This window comes from Vulpes lagopus, chromosome 19, assembly GCF_018345385.1.
Source record: "Vulpes lagopus strain Blue_001 chromosome 19, ASM1834538v1, whole genome shotgun sequence".
NCBI lineage: Eukaryota > Metazoa > Chordata > Mammalia > Carnivora > Canidae > Vulpes > Vulpes lagopus.
Genome location: NC_054842.1, coordinates 20,870,302 through 20,890,165, shown reverse-complemented (window position 1 = coordinate 20,890,165; position 19,864 = coordinate 20,870,302). Strand labels below are relative to the sequence as shown.

The window sequence follows — 19,864 nt, the reverse complement described above, 5'->3', positions numbered from 1 at the left end:
AGGGTTTTCTAAAATTGTAACAAACTGTAATTCCATCCAGTTGTGGTTCTGTTGTAAACTTGGGAGTAAACTGAAGTGATTTGCCATAAATATCCCACTAAGGGATTTATTTGGAATCCATTGTAACATGTTTTTCATTTTTAATAATACAAGATTAGCATCATTAGTATGAAATATTATAGTTAGATGGCATAATTCAAAAAAGTCTCCCTGATGCTGTCACTGTATTGTATTGAATCTAACTTGAGGTCTTCATTGTCTAACACTTTCTCTATATGCTGCCTATTCTTACTATTGCTAAAACTTGTGTGTGAATATATGCCTTTGTTACCAATGTGTAACTAGTATGAAGAACATATGTTACCAAGTAGTACTTTCAAGCTGCCAGTCTTATCAGGGCATGATATTAAAATGCTAATTCTCATCAGGCGGTAACAACTTCCGGAAACTATTAATTTTACTTTAAAAGACCAACGACTATTCTCCATTGATAGTTTTTATCTGTATAGGCAGATATAAGATAATGTGTGATTAAAGACTACAGCTTCTCACAAATTTTATTTGCTGTGCATGACCAATCCTCAGTCCTGAGGTTTTTCCACCCCAGCTCAGAGAACTTTATGGTCTTCCACCAGTCTAGGCAGGGAGGAGAAAATTAATGGATTAGGGATGGGACAAGTGTTAAGTGATACCTGGGCACTATAGGTTAAGGAAAGAACCAGAACCAATTCTAAACCAAGAAATTAATTTTGATACTCTCCCACCTCATCCCTTGCATGCCCCATTATCTCTTATACTCTTGATCATCTCTATCTGATAGAATAGTTCTTTATAGCCAAAGGTAACTTCTAATCAGGGAACCACCTGGCAGTGTGAGCTTGAAATTACTTAACTGCTCTATGCCTCAGTTTTCTTGTCTGTAAAACTGGGATGGTATGTAATAGTAATCCACCCCAATTGGGATGTAATGTATATATAACAGTGCCTAGCACCTAGTAGACACTACAGAAGTGTTAGCTGTAGTGATATTATAATAAATTATTCTTACTGCATGTTAGATGGTTAAGGCTGTCTACGGGGGAGACCTAATAGACTCAATAAATAGAGGTCAGTAAATGTTGCATTTCCTGATATTCCATTACTGAAAGACCTGCCTTGTTAAATATATCTTGCTCAGAATTAATTATCAGTCTTTTCCCCATAATTCCTACAGTGTGTACCTTCTAAGGGTGCTAACAAAGAAAAGATGATATTCAACTAAACCAAATCATACTAGGCAGATATGACTATTGGCCCCACCCTAGCAGTGTTTTTTCTATTTAAATCATATTAATTGGCAGAATTGTAGGAAATTTGGGATTAGGAAGGAGAATCTGAGCCTGTCAACCTGGAGGCTCAAATCCATTTTACTTGTCACATCAGAGAAGATTTTGCTTTATTATAAACCACAAGAGATCCAAGACTCATTTTTTATCATATATTCCTAGTAACCAGAAGTAGTCATAACCTGATGGTTATGGAACATTAGGCCATGGGACCCCCCCTGCCAAGCACTTGGGATGGCTGACCTCCTGGGTCCCTAGATGCCAGATATCTACAGAGAGGGCCTCAGAGTGGCTTCTGGATCTGATTAGTTACTCTCTCTCTTCTACATTGTTTCTTTAAAATATTTTGCTGGGGAGCACAGTCAGTTAATCTGACTTCGGCTCAGGTCATGATCTTAGGGTTCTGCGATGAGCCCCATGTCTGGCTCAATGCTCAGTAGGGAGTCTGCTTGGCCCTCTCCCTCCGCCCCTCCCACTCTCTCAAATAAAAGAATAAAAATCTACAAAAAAATAAACTTTTGTATTGGCTTTTTAAAATAGTACATATATAAACTGCTTGTCTTTAATTACTACTGCCCAACATAACATAGTAATCATTGACTACCTCATTTTGCTTCAGATTAAAACCATTTTAAGTTTATTCCATGTAGTTACAAACTCCTTCATGTTTAGTTACTGTCATTTATTGTAATATAGAATGGTCCTCTGCTTTTAGCTCAAAAGAAATAGAGGGCTTCATGCTAGCCATTTTCATTAATATTTTAAAGATCATAATGGTCTTGTTAATTAGAATATACAAAATATCTGAACTGTGACATTGGACTTGATTTTAAAATAGCATGTTTGCATATCACTGTTGTGGTTGTTTTATACCCCTAATGGCCATAAAGCCCTGGCTTGCATTTAGCAGAAAGTCAACAACTATGGCAGAGGAGCTTTGCCTGGTGACCGTATAAGTGAACAATCATCTAGTAATGAAATTGGTCTTTGTTTTTTTTTTTTTTAAGATTTTATTTATTCATGAAAGACAACAGAGTTAGAGACAGAGGCAGAGACATGGGCAGAGGGATAAGCCAGCCCTCTACAGGGGAGCCAGATGCGGCACTTGATCCCAGGACCTGGGATCATGCCCTGAGCCAAAGGCAGACCCTCAACCTCTGAGCCACACGGGCGTCCTTGAAGTTGATCTTTGAAGGATAAACCAGAACCTGATCTGCAAAGTCAACAGTATTTCTATTACTTATGGTAGATAGGTGTTTAATTCATTATTTAAATGTGCTTACTACTTTTTTCCAAGGAGACAAAATAAAAGCCAGTAACACCAACTATTAACATAAATTTTTACATTTATTTTTAGGGTCTTTCAAAGACAGGATACTCTTCTAGAACCTAATAAGGAGATATGTGAAGTTTTATTGTGCTGAAAAATACTTTGTCGCTTCTACTTAAATCCAACGCAAAGCAAATAAACAGTAATCTTAAATCAGAATTTAATTAGATAATACCCATTTCTTTATCCTAAACTGTGAAACAAGTAAAAATTATGAGAGGCAGAGGTAATACAGTAAGAAAGTACTTCTCCAGTTACTATAATTGTGGGATAATTAAATAGCTCTTCTGAACTTTAGTTTCCTCATCTACAAAATAGGAATAATACTTGTGCTGCTTACTTCTTAGGCTTTGTGGTGGGACTCAAATGACATAATATGTGAGAAAATGCTTCATTAATTACCAAATGTTTTTCTAATGTATGTGAAATCTTAAATACAAATAATGCAATTTGCAATATGGACTTTAAGATTATGGCTGCACATCTGTATAATTAATAATTTCCTTAACATCCTCTGAAAGCAAGTATATTGTAACCTAAGCGCTCTCATGGACATTTAAATTTTCATTTCCATTTTTGCTCATTAAAGGGGAAGCTGCTTCACATAACTGATAGCAGTATTTATTGACTTATTATTATTCTACATACTGTTTTTGCTCTTCAACTATTATTTCTACATGTATCATTTCATCCTCCCAGCAATCTTATGATGTAAGTAATGTTATCACCATTGAATGAACTGAAACAGAATTGCTTAAAGAATTTCCAAGGTCATACAACTAACAAGTGGCAGCTAAGATACATCTGTATGAATCCAGAATCCAGGCAGCTCTACTTGCCCTGGCAATAGGCAGTTTAAATCACACTAGGTATTGTATAGTTCATCTCATATTAAAGGCTCCAAACGTCATAAACTTCTAAAAGATCACTGTCACGAATTAGTTTAGGATGGTTATCATAACTTTTCTCCACAAAACTTCCCACTACTTCTTGCTCATAACTAAGAGTATCTGACAAATTCATTACCTGATTTTTAAGATGTAGTAGATGATCCACCAGTGGTTATGCAGTGGCTGAATTGGAGAAATCCTTTAGCCAGAATAGAAATGTGGGCAGAAGGAATCTTCACTTTTGCTGTTCCTCAGGCCAGGTCTGTGGAATTCTCTCTGTACTTCACATCTCCAAACCCCACTCCCCCGTCAGCCTCCCAGCTCTAGCACAACTGGCATTTTTCCTTAACTAATGATAAGTATTCTGACATATTTAAAGAATTACTTCAGCCATTATAATTGAACGCCTACAAATACTTACTTGAACAGTAACTTTCAAAGGAAAAATATATGTTTAACTGTAAGTGAGAATTCTATAGTATGCCTCACTTCTTACAAAATTTCTGTTTTGACTGAGTTTCTGGTCTCAGGGTACTGTACATTTATGACTATATGCCCATGTGCTTTAGAGTTGGACAGATCCCGTTAACAGCATGAACAGTAACAGGAGAATACTTTTTAAGTATCCTCCCTCTTAGGAGAGTTCCTCTTAAGGTGGCTTCCTAAGTATGATGCTTTATACCTGAGGTGTGTAGATGATTACAGAGAGTACAAAATAAACATTTTAAAATTTATAATTACCTATGTTAATTTTAGTTTAAATTGGGAAAAGTATTATAACTAGTATATCAGAACCATGATTTCATGGTTTTCTAATTGAGGCTAAACTAGGTATTTTATTTTTTAAAAGGGCTTACAAAAGCATTTTGCTTCTTGAGAAACATTTTTAATTTAAAGAAAATATTAGGGACGCCTGGGTGGCTCAGCAGTTTAGCATCTGCCTTTGGCTCAGGGCATGATTCCAATCCCGGGATCAAGTCCCACATCAGGCTCCCTGTGAAGAGCCTGCTTCTCCCTCTGCCTGTGTCTCTGTCTCTCTCTCTCTCTCTCTCTCTCTCTCTCTCTGTGTCTCTCATGAATAAATGAATAAAATCTTAAAAAAGAAATAAAGAAAATATTAAATGAAGGATACTACAGTTAGTGCTAAATAGATAGGTACACATATAAATTACATACAGAAAACATTGGCCTATTATTTGCACAATTAGCTCACAGCTAGTGATACTCAATTAAATGAAGTTGGCTAAAAGGAATATGGAAGGGCTCTATTAAATATGAAATATATGGTCCTTTGGGATTTCAAAGTCACTGTTGGTCATAAGGTATACTTTATTTACATGTGTTTGTATATTTTCCATTTGGCTGCATGGAAACCTCGGGCTTAAAAAGGTTTTCTTTTCTTGGCTTTTTATCTTTTAAATATAGTTTTCCCTTTGTGGTTATACTTGAATATAGTTTAAGTTGAAGGTGTAAGATGTGTGCTTTGAGAAAGTTTTTTTGTTGTTTTGTCTGTTAGTTTTAATGGTGAAACAACTGTCAGAAATAGTGTGGGTTTTAGAATCCAAATGACATGATTTAGAATATTGATCCTCTACTTAATTTTCCAGTGACTTTTAAGCAAGTTGCCTGACCAAGCCTCAGTTATACCAACTGAAAATGAGACTAATAATCTTTACTTCATGGAGTTACAATCAAGATTTATGTGAAATACTATAAAGGTTTAGTGCAGCATAGGGACAGAGTAAATAAATGATAAGTATTAGTTTTATTTTCAGCAATCAACAATGACTCTGTGAATCATGATCATGAAAGCTGATATTCAAAGCCTCATTATACTGGGCAGCCTTCTTTCCTTGAACTTCTCTTACAAAACCCACTTACTCCAGATAGACCATTCTGGATTTTGCAACTCACCTAATATCTGTTTTCAAGCCATGCCTTCTGCCTTCCCTCAAGGCCAATCCTTGTCAATCCTACATGTCATTTACCCTTCTTATTTCATTCTTTAGTGCTCTTTTATTTGGACTTCCAGTTGATAACACACAATTTAGGGGTTTTTTTTCTCTACTTCAAATTTTAATTTATACAAACATTATAAGTATATATGGGCAAAGAAGACTATCCTGTATTTTTCCCATATTACACAATTATATTTCTATTATATTTCCCATATTTGCTTTAATGCCAAAACAAAGGGCATTGAAGCAGATCCTTGGAGAAAAGGGAAAAGTGGTCATTGTAAAGTAAAAATAAGAGCATGATACATTCTGATACATTTAGTTTAGGGATAGTTATAATACACTGAGCATCTACCATTGTACTTTATTCATTGCACTTTCTAGGTAGTAGTCAAAGTCTGATGTTAAAGTACTTAATTGGAGGAGATACCTAGCTATGCAGTAATGGAATTGCAGTGAAGAGAGGAGGGAACAGCTAAATCTCTGATGTCAGACAACCTGGAGTCAAATGTTGCTACTCTAGTTGCATGACCTTGGATGAGTCACATTAGATTAGGTGTGAAAGTAGAGGGCTAGAGAGAGTTGGGAACCAAATCAAACGACTAATAAACAATCAAAATAGACTTGTACTCTATAAAGATTTAATCTTGGCTCTAGAATTAATTTTGTATGTGCTCTTGATCAAGCCATGCATCTCTTGATTTTCTCATCTCCACATTGAGGGTGATGAAATCCATCTCACAGAGCTGTTAGGATTAAATTGGAGCGTATGTGTTGAAGCCTGGTATATCATGAGCATATGCTAAATGTTGTGTTTATTTTTTTAAGGTTTCTTTATCTATTTGAGAGATAGAGCAAGCAAGCACAAGCACAGGAAGGGGCAGAGGGAGAGGGAGAGAAGCAGACACCACTGAGCACTCACCACCCTGAGATCACTACCTGAGCCAAAATCAAGAGTTGGACACTTAACAGACTGAGCCACCCAGGCACCTGTGTTGTCTTTATTTTTAAATAAAGTGGATTACATTGACTTAATTATAAAATGAGGGACTTGAATTAGAGGAGCACCAAAAATCTTTATGACATTCTACTTCATTTACATTAGAGAGAAGATAATGGTAAAGGATGGATATTGTTATTTTTAAGATCATCAGAGGATGATGAGGGTAACTTACCCTAAAAGAAACAATTGCAGCAAAAAATGGATACATCTAAATTACATAAGGCACTAATAAAATATATTTTCTTATTCACATTATGGCTCTACCTTTATAGTCATATCGGTGGACATCTGTGGCAACTTCTCCATGAGTTTTGATATTCCATTCTGTCCAGCAAGAACTTTTGCATATTGCACTCTTAGGATGATCAAGTACCTCAGTAATAGCTTAAAGCAGAATTGAACCTGTCAAGTTGACAGGTAATTCACTGACAGAAGAACTATATTTTATAATATATATGTCAAGTTTGACTTCGCCTTAATATTATACATGATTAAACAAGTTCCAAGAGAATATAACATTGATTCACTCTATTTTTCAATGAAGGATTCTGCCTATTGCAAAGAAAAATGTAATCTATTGCCAATTTGTATATTTGTGTATGTGTGTGTTTTACTTGAAGGCCTTTGATTTCTAAAATAAACACAATTATAGTTTTCTTTTCCTTCATTTTCACAACTTTTCTGTACACACAATCCTTGAATATTGTTTCAGTCTGGCAAGTTTCTGAATAAGGATTTACAGTGCCTTGTTTATCTGGCATGCAACCATGTAGGCAAATGTTACAAGACCCAAGTAATACTAATCTGAACCTTCTAGTAAAAGAAGCTGGTATCTATCAGGCAGGTTGGAAAGTTTAAAAGCATTTAGTAAGAAGAGGTTTCCTAGGAAGGCACTGTTTACCAGAGATCAAATATAGAATAATACATTAGAATCCACCAATAGGGGGATCCCTGGGTGGCTCAGCGGTTTAGCGCCTGCCTTTGGCCCAGGGCGCAATCCTGGAGTCCCGGGATCAAGTCCCACGTCGGGCTCCCAGCATGGAGCCTGCTTCTCCCTCCTCCTGTGTGTGTCTCTGCCTCTCTCTCTCGCTCTCTCCCTCTCTCTCTCTGTCTATCATAAATAAATAAATAAATAAATAAATAAATAAATAAATAAATAAATCTTAAAAAAAAAAAAAGAATCCACCAATAGATGTTAAAATTTGGCCTTCTAGAACTCTAAAAGAACTATTGATGCTGTGCCCCACTCACTGTTTTCTGGTTTGCCAGAATTCCAAGATGGCATTGCTTGGAATTCTTCCTGGGACTCTCACCATCCAGGGAAATGAACATTTCTTTGCTTACCAGAAGGTTATGGATCTTGATCTCTTGGATCCGCAGGGCTGATAGGTAGATCAATGGGTTCCAATTTCATAAGTATGTATATACTTATATACTATAGTATATACCAGAATGTTTGCCCTACAGGGAATCATGTCTTCCTCCACAAACACTTACATTTAGGGTTCTGTTTTTATTTTTTCTAAAGTTGCTCTTATAAACATTTCATTCGTAATACCTCTAAGGGAATTTGAAGTTTTAAATAGATAAGACAAAGTGGAAAAATGGAATTTGATCATTTTTTGATTAAAGCATATGTAACTTTAAATTTTCACATTTTTCTAAGTAAATAGTTGGACAACTTAAGAATTATATTTGATACCACAGTTGAAACTATTAACAGAAATGTAAAGGAATATAGTAAATACATACTTTTTCTTCAAGCCTTTGAGAAACATGAGAGATTGTTAAAAGATATTTGTGAGGATTTTTTTTTCTTGAATTCTGGTTGTAGTTCTTGGCTCAAATTATCTCTCTGAATACTAAATCAGTTTTTACAAATATCAGTTCACTTTATTGAGGTTTTAGCTTGGTTCTTTTTTTTTTTTTTTAATTTTTTTTATTTATGATAGTCACAGAGAGAGAGAGAGGCAGAGACACAGGCAGAGGGAGAAGCAGGCTCCATGCACCGGGAGCCCGATGTGGGATTCGATCCCAGGTCTCCAGGATCGCGCCCTGGGCCAAAGGCAGGCGCCAAACTGCTGCGCCACCCAGGGATCCCTATTGAGGTTTTAAATACTGGTTTTAAAAGATAACTCCTGAACATTGGTATTCAGACCCTTTTAACCATGTAATCTGTTCTTCAAACAGTATTTCATGGAAGTACAGTATCTATGGTGGATCCCTTCTGTTCAAAGTAGGGTAAAGAAAGGAAAGCAGAAGTGCATGTACATATACAGTTATGCATACACATATACATAAATCTCCCAGGGTTCTAAGGACTACAGTTTGAAAATCACCGATGTGTTTTACATTTTGTTAGAATGACTGATAGCCCCAATTCATATTACTCTGAAGTAAATTTTAAACAATAATTATTTTAAATTAAAAAACACAAATTTCAGGGGCAGCCCCGGTGGCTTAGTCGTTTAGTGCCACCTTTAGCCCAGGGCATGATCCTGGTGACCCAGGATCGAGTCCCATGTCGGGCTCCCTGCATGGAGCCTGCTTCTCCCTCTGCCTGTGTCTCTGCCTGTCTGTCTCTCTGTGTCTCTCATGAATAAATAAATAAAATATTAAAAAACAACACAAATTTCAGGAGGAAGAGTCCTAAAAGATTGGCAGAAGTGCCATTGTTCGTTAATTTCTCCATAAAAATAGAGCAACTAGGATGTCAGAATCAAAACGTGTATAGCAGCTACATCAAAACCAGGTACCTCCTCCAACCCCCAGATACTAGCAGGTAAGGACCAGTTACCAACAACTACAAGATTCAGATGGAACCAGTAACTGTGTGGGAGGAAGCAGGGGAAAGAAACAGGGCAAATGATAACCCTGAGAATAGGAAATCCCTTAAATTGTCAACACCTATTCAGCAGCATGCACATTAAGCCAATCAGAGTAGATGCTGGAGATAGATGGGTGTTTTTGCAGGATCTAATTCATGGGTGAATACAAAGGAACCAAGAAGCAATTCAGTTTGATGGTGCTGGATCATTCTAGTCCTTATATACTCTTTAAGCAAGCAAACCAAAGCTCCCTTCCAAAACAGATCTTCTCATGGAGAAAAGTTGCTTGAAGTAGAATCCAAATTGAGCAGGGCAGGACAAAAGGGGAGAAGAAAAAAAAGTCCAGATAAAAAGCAGATCTTCTCATGGAGAAAAGTTGCTTGAAATAGAATCCAAATTGAGCAGGGCAGGACAAAAGGGGAGAAGAATAAAAGTCCAGATAAAAAGCAGGTGATGGCATAATGACATAACAAAATTTCACCTTAACATCTGTTAGAACAGCTAGTATCAAAAAAGACAAGAAATAATCAGTGTTTACAAGGATGTAGAGAAAAGGGAATCGTGCACTAGTGGTAAGAATGTAAGTTGGGGTGGCCACCGTGGAAAGCAATGTGGAGGTTCCTCAGAAATATAAAATAGAAATACCATACAATCTAGTAATTACACTACTATTAACCCAAAGAAAATGAAAACACTAATTTGATAAAATACATGCACCCCTGTGTTTATTGTAAACAAAATGTCCCAACAATGAAAACATGCCCCCAAAAGTCTACAAAGTAGATGGAAACTAAACCATTTTTTTTTAAATGAAGATTTTATTTATTTATTCATGAGAGGCAAAGAGAGAGCCAGAGACATAGGCAGAGGGAGAACCAAGCTCCCCACAGGGATCCTGATGTGGAACTTGATCCCAGGACTCTGGGATCATGCCCTGAGCTGAAGGCAGACGCTCAAACACTGAGCCACCCAGGCATCCCAAAACTATAAACTGTTATTTTAAAACAAAATGGAAAAAAAAATAATGCTATAGGTTGGGGAAAAAAAACATAAATCAGAATTTGAAAAGCTTAAGTAATTAGCTGACTGGAGAAAAATCCATGAAATACCATATTTAAGATACTCAAGGATGGAAAACACAAGCAACTAAGTTTCTGTCCAGCCAAACTTACCTTCAGATATAACTTCCACAGATAAAATAGTTATGAATATTCCAAGAATTGAAATGTTCTCTTGAGCTCTTGCTGAAGAATCTACTAGAGAGTGAGTTTCAGACAAAAGCCCTTTTTCCCATCCCCCAAAAAACAACTAGAGAGATTTCAGAGTAAGAACTGGTGAAGTTCTGTTTCTTGGACACTAGGTAGTGGCCCATGTGACTCTGTTCTGGCCTCTGAGGTGGGGCGGCAGAAATACAGAGTATTTCCGTGTACAATCCACAGTCTCTTGACTAATTGGCCAGGTGGGTGCAAAAGGTCTTTGTCAGTATTTCTTAACACCAATAGAAGTCATATTATTTTTATTCTTCATATCTCAAAATAATATCTGTGCTCACTGCTTCAAGATTACAATAATTAATGGATTCACCAATTTAAATTTTGTCATTAAATCTAATAAGGAAGCACATCTGTAACACCAAATTTTTAAATACTTTGAAAACCATATTTCGGTATAATGTTTCCTTTGCAATACTATACATTTTATATGATGCATTTAAAGACATTATTCTGAGAAAAGGTCTGTATGCTTCGCCAAACTGCCAAATGAGTCATGGAACAAAAAGTTAAGAACTTTTTATTTGAATGGAAAGAGATGGCGTCTCTAAATTAATAAGAACAGAGTGTGATTTCCCCATTCTGTCAACATACATTGAAAATGACTTAAGCAAGAAATAAACTTCTGTTCTATTTAAATGAAAATTATAAAAAGGACATTTTAAACACTTATAATGTAGGTAAGATCTTACTTGATTTCATTCAAATACTTTTGTAGAGAGAACTTTAGTTTTTCTGAATATTTTAGTAGCTTTCTGTTACCAAAATCAATTCACATGGTTTTTGCTGATTATCTCCAGGAGTCAAAAGAAGCACCAACCTGTCTTCAGTTTTTGTGTTTGGGCAGCCTAGACCAGACTGCACATTTCTGTTACATGCCTGAGCCATACAGTGATACTGGTTTTTACTTTATAATGTAAATCTAGTTCAAAGTGCTCTTTTGACTATGTGGATATCAGAGAGAAGTATGTCCATTTCTCTACATTAGCACAAATTTATAGTCATTCACAAAAAAAAAAAAAAAACCCTCATGAGATTATGACCTAATTGTAATTATGTAATTATTACTGAAGGAGCCTTGAGAGAGTATCTAATCCACTATCCTCATCTTCATAAGAGTAAACTGAGGACCAGAAAAGTTTCTATCCATACACGGTCAGATTTACCCATGGTCACACAACCAAGGTGGCAATCTGGGCTCAAACTATTGTTTCCAGAAATGTGATGCTAACATTTTGCTAAACCTCAGTCTTCCATCTCCCTTCTTCCTTCTCTCTTACTGCCTTCCTGTTATAGTAGAAGTTTCTATCCTTCTGTCTGTGATTTTATCCTCCTTCTTGACTGAATAGTTTGTATTCCATCCCCTCTTGCCTCCTTTTCAAGCCACATTCCTTTCTGCCTTTTCCCATCTAGACATCCAGAAGGAGAAACACATCATCATCTTTTAATCTCTTTTATTGTTCATTCCTTAATCCACAACGCCAGACATTTCACTTAAACTGCTCTAATCAGAGTCACAAACATCAGTTTTCTTTTCTTTTTTTTTTTTTTTTAAGATTTTATTTATTTATTCAGGAGAGACACAGAGAGAGGGGCAAAGACATAGGCCGAGGGAGAAGCAGGCTACATGCAGGAAGCCTGATGTGGGACTCATCCAAGGACCCCGGGATCATGCCCTGAGCCAGAGGCAGATGCTCAACCACCGAGCCACTTAGGCGTCCCTTCACAAACATCAATTTTCACTGAAACTGATGGACTATTCTCAATTTTATTTTCTCTACCATTCTGCAGTATGTTACCCTTTGCCTTTTTTTCCCCATAAAATGCTTTCCTTTCTCTTAGCCTCTGTAATACCATGCTCTCCTGACTTTACTCATTTGATTCCTCTTCTTAAGTCATATTTTTTTTTTTAAAAAACAAGTTTTTTTTATTTTTTTATTTTTTTTTTTTTATTTTTATTTATTTATGATAGTCACAGAGAGAGAGAGAGAGAGGCAGAGACACAGGCAGAGGGAGAAGCAGGCTCCATGCACCGGGAGCCCGATGTGGGATTCGATCCCGGGTCTCCAGGATCGCGCCCTGGGCCAAAGGCAGGCGCCAAACCGCTGCGCCACCCAGGGATCCCTTAAGTCATATTTTTAAAAGTCCCATGAGTGTTTCTCCTAAAAACACTTTCCTATGTCTCCTCATTTTCACTGCTGGTTCTCTCATAACCTGATCTACTCCTGGGGCTCTAGAGATGTACTTATGTACTCTTCTCTCCCAAATCTAGTCTGCAGCCGCTCTTTCACCTAAATTTCATACTTGGCTGGGCATTGGCACTTGGATGTCCTACAGACCCTTCAAATTCAGCCTGCTCCTTTTGTGCCTTGGCTTGAGAATTCAGACTGCTTTCCAGGGCACTGTCATTCCACTATCATCTTCTACCTTCAAACAGTAAAGCTTCCTAACTCATCTCATGTCCCCAATCTCAGCTGCTTCCTCACTTCCTTCCACCACTGTCAGAGTTGGTTTTTCAAAAATGAAAATATGTTCATGTTCACCTCTCTTTCTAAAACCTATTGGTGATTCCATTGCCCTCAGAATCAGTCCACCGTAGCATTGCATAAAAGATGCATTCTTGATCTGGCCCTGCTTACTTTTCCTGCATCACCTTTTTGCCACAGCACCACACAGTGCCTAGTTTTCTGAAAGAAACTTCCTTTTGTCTGTTGCCTCCTGCACTTTGCCTCTGCTCTTCCCCTACCTGCCTTTCTCTCTCTGCCCATCTTTCCACTTTCCCCTACTCTTGGTTAACTTCTTTGAATCTCTCAGATCTCATCTCTCACAAGTTGGTTGAGGAGCCTTTTCTCTCTGCTTCCATAAGCATTCTGTACTTATTCCTATTACAGCCAGCATTTATCATAGTACATTGTAATTGTCCCTTAACTTGTTGTCTGTTTTCTCCCCTTAAATGGTAAAACTTGAGAAGAACAGCAGTGTCTTACCACTGTGCCCTGAGGATCTAGCATCTACATTTGTTTTAATGGATGAATTAATATACCTTTGGTTATAAGAAAGACATTTTCTTTTCTTCACTGTAGTGGAACTAAAGCTGGGCTACAATTAGCCTTTGGAATCCATATCATATTCCAACCTTATTGGGGAGGTTTCAGCCCTCTGAAAAGCTAAATATATAAACTCTTGGACCTTTGAAATAAGTAGAATAGTCCTTTTCCAGTCTAGTGAGTTATAATAAGGAAACATAAATTGTCCAAAGTCTTAAGTGTTTAAAAAGAACCTTACCTTCAATAATTCTATGAAAATTCCTAGGAAAATTTTGAGTTCTCTTTTTTCCTTTAGAGCCTGGGAAAAGATTTTTTCCTTTCTTTCTTCAGGCTGTGTGTGCAATTCTTTTCTTTACTCAGGCATCTGGTTACAGTGACTTTGAATTAATTATAACGAATACATGAGAAACAAAAGAATCAAATGACCTTTATTATACAAATACATTTGTACTTAAATGTTGCCTAAGAACAGGTGGCTGAATCTCAGAAGACCCACAAATTTATCTGGTGAGCAAATCGTGAATACAAAACATTATCTTACTATTGTTTGTGTTCTAGATATAATGCCTAAAATTCCAATTAACATAGTTGTTAATTATCCTACTACCACTGATACAAATAGCTTTTAAATCTACCTTTGTTACTTATTTGCAGAGGAACATAGAATTTTAATGTTCATGAATGCTGGCAATGAGTTGAAAGAAGGGTAGTAATGCACTTAAAAACCTCTCTAACACAACTCTGTGTGTATTCTTTGAAAAAAGAAAATGTATGTATATTCTCTTTTACCTTCTTGGTGACCACCCGTTTTGTAGATTGAACCTGGGTTCTCTGCTCAGTGCCTTTTTCACTGATTGGCCGCTTTCTGGTCCACATCAGCCTCTGGTCTCTTCTTCCCATAAGATTCCTTCTTAGAAGTCATAACCCTGTGATGGTTATCTTTATTTCCTTGCCTTTACATCATCATCAGGGGTAGGCATATTTTTATCTACTCATCATTGCTTTCCTCTTGATATCTGTTAGTATCAGAAAAGCCAGTCAAACCTAACAGGATCTCATCTATTTTTCTGTTCTTGGTATGCTTCTAATTTCACTGTTCATACTTCCTGAAAGTATGCATTCTCATAGTTTTGGTCTTTTTTTTTTTAAGATTTTATTTATTTATTCATGAGAGACAGAGAGAGAGAGGGAGAGAGGCAGAGACACAGGCAGAGGGAGAAGCAGGCTCCATGCAGCGAGCCAGATGTGGGACTCGATCCCGATTCTCCAGGATCACGCCCTGGGCTGAAGGTGGTGCTAAATCACTGAGCCGCCCAGGCTGCCCTGAAACCATTTTTCTAAACCATTTCCTTAAGCAACATTGTTAGGAAGAGTAATAACCCATTCTCTTTTCAGTCCTCCCTTAATAGATTTCTCTTGGTCTCTGTTTGTAACTTCATTATTAATATGTAGCATAGTTAAATTGAATAAAACGAATTTCTTAAAATTCTAATCAATAAATCAAAACTTAATTTGGTTAGGTGTTATGGAAGAGCAGGAACAAGCCAATATATGAGTTTGAGCTTTTCCAAGAGTTTATTTTTAAAGCGTGATTAACCATAAAAGGGAAACATCTCAGTTGCTTTGTGCTGGATTTTTCAGTTAGACATGCAACTCTCTTTGAAATCCATGTGAGCCAAGTTTACAAACATAGTTGCAGATCTTTGACATATTCTTGTTATTGATACTGTTCTAGTAAAAGAAAGAACACATTTATATATGTTTATTCTAAGAGAACTATGCTTATATGTGATAATATCGTAACTACCAAAACATAGACCTTCTCATCAACTGCTGCTTACCTTAATTGCCATACAAGGCCACGGAGTTGGCAAGCTGAGCATGAGAGATGAACCTGTGAATACTTTTAATATTTCTACAACAAATTGAGTCTTTCTGAACAACCATGAGTTGATCTGTCATTTGCCATTTAAATAAAAGTCTGCATTTAAAATTAGAGGATTACTTTGTGGTCTTTCAAAATGTTCCTTTTCCCACATATTTTTATCAGTATCAGTTTGCTTTTCTGTCTGCTACCTGGTGGGATTATCTGTCTCTAAGGTAGGTGCTTGTTTGTTGCTTTTGTTTTTGAAATTTAAGAAATAGTATTTGTATTTTGACAGTTCAGGTATTTTCTTAATACTGATATGAACAGACATTGAATATAATTATACTTGAATAGTATAAGATTTATGAAGTTGGCAGTAGAAAACCACTAAAAGATACCCACAATTTAAGCTTAATGAATCTAAATCATTTGATTTTTCATTCTACTATGTTCAATGTTTAATAAGCTATTTTTTGTTATAGTATAGTCATGTATACTATAAAAGCTGTCGTGAGTTGCTGCTACCTACATCATACATAAAGTTATAGAAATAATCAGATTGGAATGTTGTGACATTAACTGATAAGGTCCAGAGTTTATTATTTCCAATTGTACTGTTGATTTAACTCTGGAAGTTTGTGTGTTAAATTCCTTTTTTTTTTTTTTTTAACTAAGAAATTTTGTCTTTATTTTAACATTCAGCTGAAGAGGTGTAATCTTTAACAAAATTATAATTTTAAAAATTAGGTTGTGAATATTTAGCATGTTCTGGTCCTAAACAATGTAATTGTGTTTGCAGTGAATAAATTGTTAACCTAAAATAGAAAGAACTCTTACATGAATTAGGATAGTTTTTTTTTTTTTCCAAATCATCAGCCAGCTGTGAACATAAAACTAAATACTATTACAGTTCACAGAGAAAACAGTATATTATGTGCTAATATATTTTTAGGAGCTTTTACATGATTGTTTTTGGAGTAGGAAAATACAACTTAAAGAAGTAGACACATTTCATAAAAATAATACTTAAATGTTCTACATATGTGTTTTTGTTTTTGTTTTGTTTTTAAAAATAAATTGGAATCACTGCCTCTACCAACCCTGTTTTATTGTTCCCCATTAGTTCTCACTGTCAGACAAACTGTGTTTACTTGTTTATTTGTTTAGTGTTATCTTCTCCTCATTAGGATATAAATTCCATGAACTTATGAAGGAGTTTGGATTTGTTAGATGCTAAATCTGCATTACCTATGTGACTGACACATAGGAGGAGCTTAGAAGATATTTTTTGAATAAATGAATAAATAAGCAAGTAAATTGATTCCATTTACATCATTTTTTCTTTTTATTTAACATATTTTAAGCATTTCTTTATGTTACTAAAGAGTAAAATACCTTTTTTTAAGAAGACATGGTATGCTGAAGCAATTAGTGTAAATCAAATCTGATGGAGATGTTTTAGTTATTCCAAGGTGGGGTAGGGGCAGGGCGAGAGGGAGAAGAGAGAGAATCTCCAGGCTGACTCCCTGCTGAGCCTAGAGACTGTTGCGGGCTCAATCTCAGTACCCTGAGATCATGACCTGAGCTGAAACCAAGAGTAGGCTGCTTAAAAGACTGTGCAGCCAGGTGCCCCTTTTCACGTTTATATGCATTATGCAATATATCTTATCTAAACCTAATTAGATTTTATATTCATCAGGGTTTGAACTGGAATAGGACAAGAAAATTCAATTCTGCCAGCTTTTAAAAATATAATTGTGGGGCACCTAGGTGGCTCAAGTGGTTGGGCTTCTGCCTTTGGCTCTAGATCAGTGAACCTGGTATTCTGGGATCAAGTCCCATGTCAGGCTCCCTGCATGGAGCCTGCTTCTCCCTCTGCCTGTGTCTCTGCCTCTCTATGTCTCTCATGAATAAATAAAATCTTTAAAAAATAAATAAAAATATAATTGTAAGTTACAAGTCTATCCTGTCACATTTTAGTGGTCTCAGACTGATCTTTTACTCCTGCTCTCTTACTTTTCTTTTATCTCCCACTGCCTTGTTTCTCTCTTTTTACTTTTCTTCTTTCTATACGCCCAAGAGTAGATGAGAGGATAAATGGTCAAATATATAGGTATGCTGGAGTAACTATTGCCCAATCAATCCCACTTCTTTCTCAGGTGTCTCAAGCTTTCTCATTGTTACTCGTTTCCATTCTGTACTAATCTCCTTTATAACTTAATGAACAGATATTTGTAGGCAGGTATATCAAGGAAAGTTTGGAACTGATGAGTAATCATATATTTAAAATTTAAACATAAATGTGCAAGCTGAATATTTATTTGTACATACAGAAATTTTTAAAAAGAAACTCAAGAAAGACATTGCTTGGGCAGCCTGGGTGGCTCAGCAGTTTAGTGCTGCCTTCGGCCTAGGGCATGATCCTGGCAACCCAGGATCAAGTCCCGCATTGGGTTCCCTGCATGGACCCTGCTTCTCCCTCTGCCTGTGTCCCTGCCTCTCTCTCTCTGTCTCTCTCATGAATAAATAAAATTTTTTTTTAAAAAGACATTACTTTTGTCATTTCCAGTATCAGATTTTAAATTAACTTTTTAAAAGAAAATATGGAATGCTTCACAAATTTATGTCATCTTTGTGCTGCTGGGTCCATGTTCATCTCGGTATAGTTCCAATGTTATTATATGTGATGCTAGAGTAAGCACAAATTCACTTTTATTTTGGAATAACTTTAGATTTACAGAAAAGTTGAAAAGATAGACCAAGTATTTCCATAACACTTCACTCAGTTTCTCTACTTAAGTTTTTGTTTTGTTACAAGCATAGGTCAAAGACACTGTGGGTTTGATTCCAGACCACTGCAGTAAAGCAAATATCATAATAGAGTGAGTCAAATTATTTTTTTAATTTCCTAGTGCATATACAAGTTAGGTTTACACTATGCTGTAGTCTATTAAGTGCAATAGCATTTTGTCTAAAACAAAATGTACATACCTTAATTAAAAGATACTTTATTGCTTAAAAAATGTTAACCATCACCTCAGGTCTCAAGGAGTTGATCCTTTAGCTGGTGGAGGGTCTTGCCTTGTTGATGGCTGCTGATTAATGGGTAGCCATTACTGAAGGTTGGGGTGGGTGTAGCAGTTTCTTAAAATATGACAACAGTGAAGTTTGCTGTGCATCCATTGACTCTTCCTTTCACAAACAATTTCTCTGTAACACGCAAAGCTGTCTGAATGTATTTTACCCACAGTAGAACTTCTTTCATAATTGGAGTCAATCCTCTCAGACTCTACCACTGCTTTATCAACTAAGTTTATATAATAATTCTGAATCCTTTGTTGTCATTTCAACAGTCTTCCCAGCATCTTCACAACTGGTAGATTTATCTCAAGAAACCACTTTCTTTGCTTTCTTTGCTATTAGAAATAACTCACCTGCTAAAAGTTTTATCATAAGATTTCAGCAAGTCAGTCACATCTTCAAGTGTCACTTCTAATTCTAATTCTCTTGCTGTTTCCACCACATCTGCATTTATTTCCCCCACTGAAGTCTTGAACTCCTCAAAGTCTCCATGAGGGTTGCCTTGTTCATGTTGATATTTTTACCTCTTCCTATGAATCATGAATGTTCTTAATGACATCTAGAATGGTGAATTCTTTCCTGAAGGTTTTCAATTTACTTTGCCCAGATCCATCAGGGAATCATTATCTATGGCAGCTGTAACCTTACAAAATGTATTTCTTAAATAATAAGACTTGAGAGTCAAAATGGCTCCTGATTCATGGGCTACAGAATGGATGTTGTGGTTAACAGGCCTGAAAACAACATTAATCTTCTTGGAAAACTCCATCAGAGCTCTTAGGTGACCAGGTGCATTGTCAATGAGCAATAATATTTTGAAAGGAATCATTTTTTTCTGAACAATAGGTCTCAACAGTGGAACTTAAAATATTCAGTAAAACATGTTATAAATAGATGAGCTGTCATCCAGGCTTTGTTGTCCCATTTATACAGCACAGGCTAGAGTAGGCACAGAGTAGATTTAATGTAATCTGTAAGAGCCCTAGAACTTTTGGAATGGTCAGTATTAGCTTCAAGTAAAAGTCACCAACTGCGTTAGCCCATAACAAGAGAGCCATCCTGTCCTTGGAATCTTTGAAGCCAGCCATGGACTTTTTCTCTCATGCTGTGAAAGTCCTACATGGCATCTTCTTCCTATATAAGGCTGTTTCGTCTGTATTGAAAATCTGTTGTTTAATGTAGCCATCTTCATTAATTATCTTATCTAGATCTTCTAGATATTTTGCTGCACTTTTGCATGAGCACTTGCTGCTTCACCTTGCTT

The 19,864-nt window shown here is 36.3% G+C and overlaps 1 protein-coding gene and 1 non-coding gene across 2 annotated transcripts in view; one reads left to right on the top strand and one right to left on the bottom strand.

Moving 5' to 3' along the window:
* The window catches only part of LOC121478834 (ubiquitin-conjugating enzyme E2 E2), a 356,204-nt gene that overhangs the window by 232,783 nt on the left and 103,557 nt on the right, over nt 1–19,864 (top strand). The gene's annotated exons all lie outside the window — the stretch shown is intronic.
* Nucleotides 18,117–18,221, bottom strand: LOC121479150. Its single transcript, XR_005984666.1, has one exon. It is a non-coding gene; the product is annotated as a U6 spliceosomal RNA (small nuclear RNA).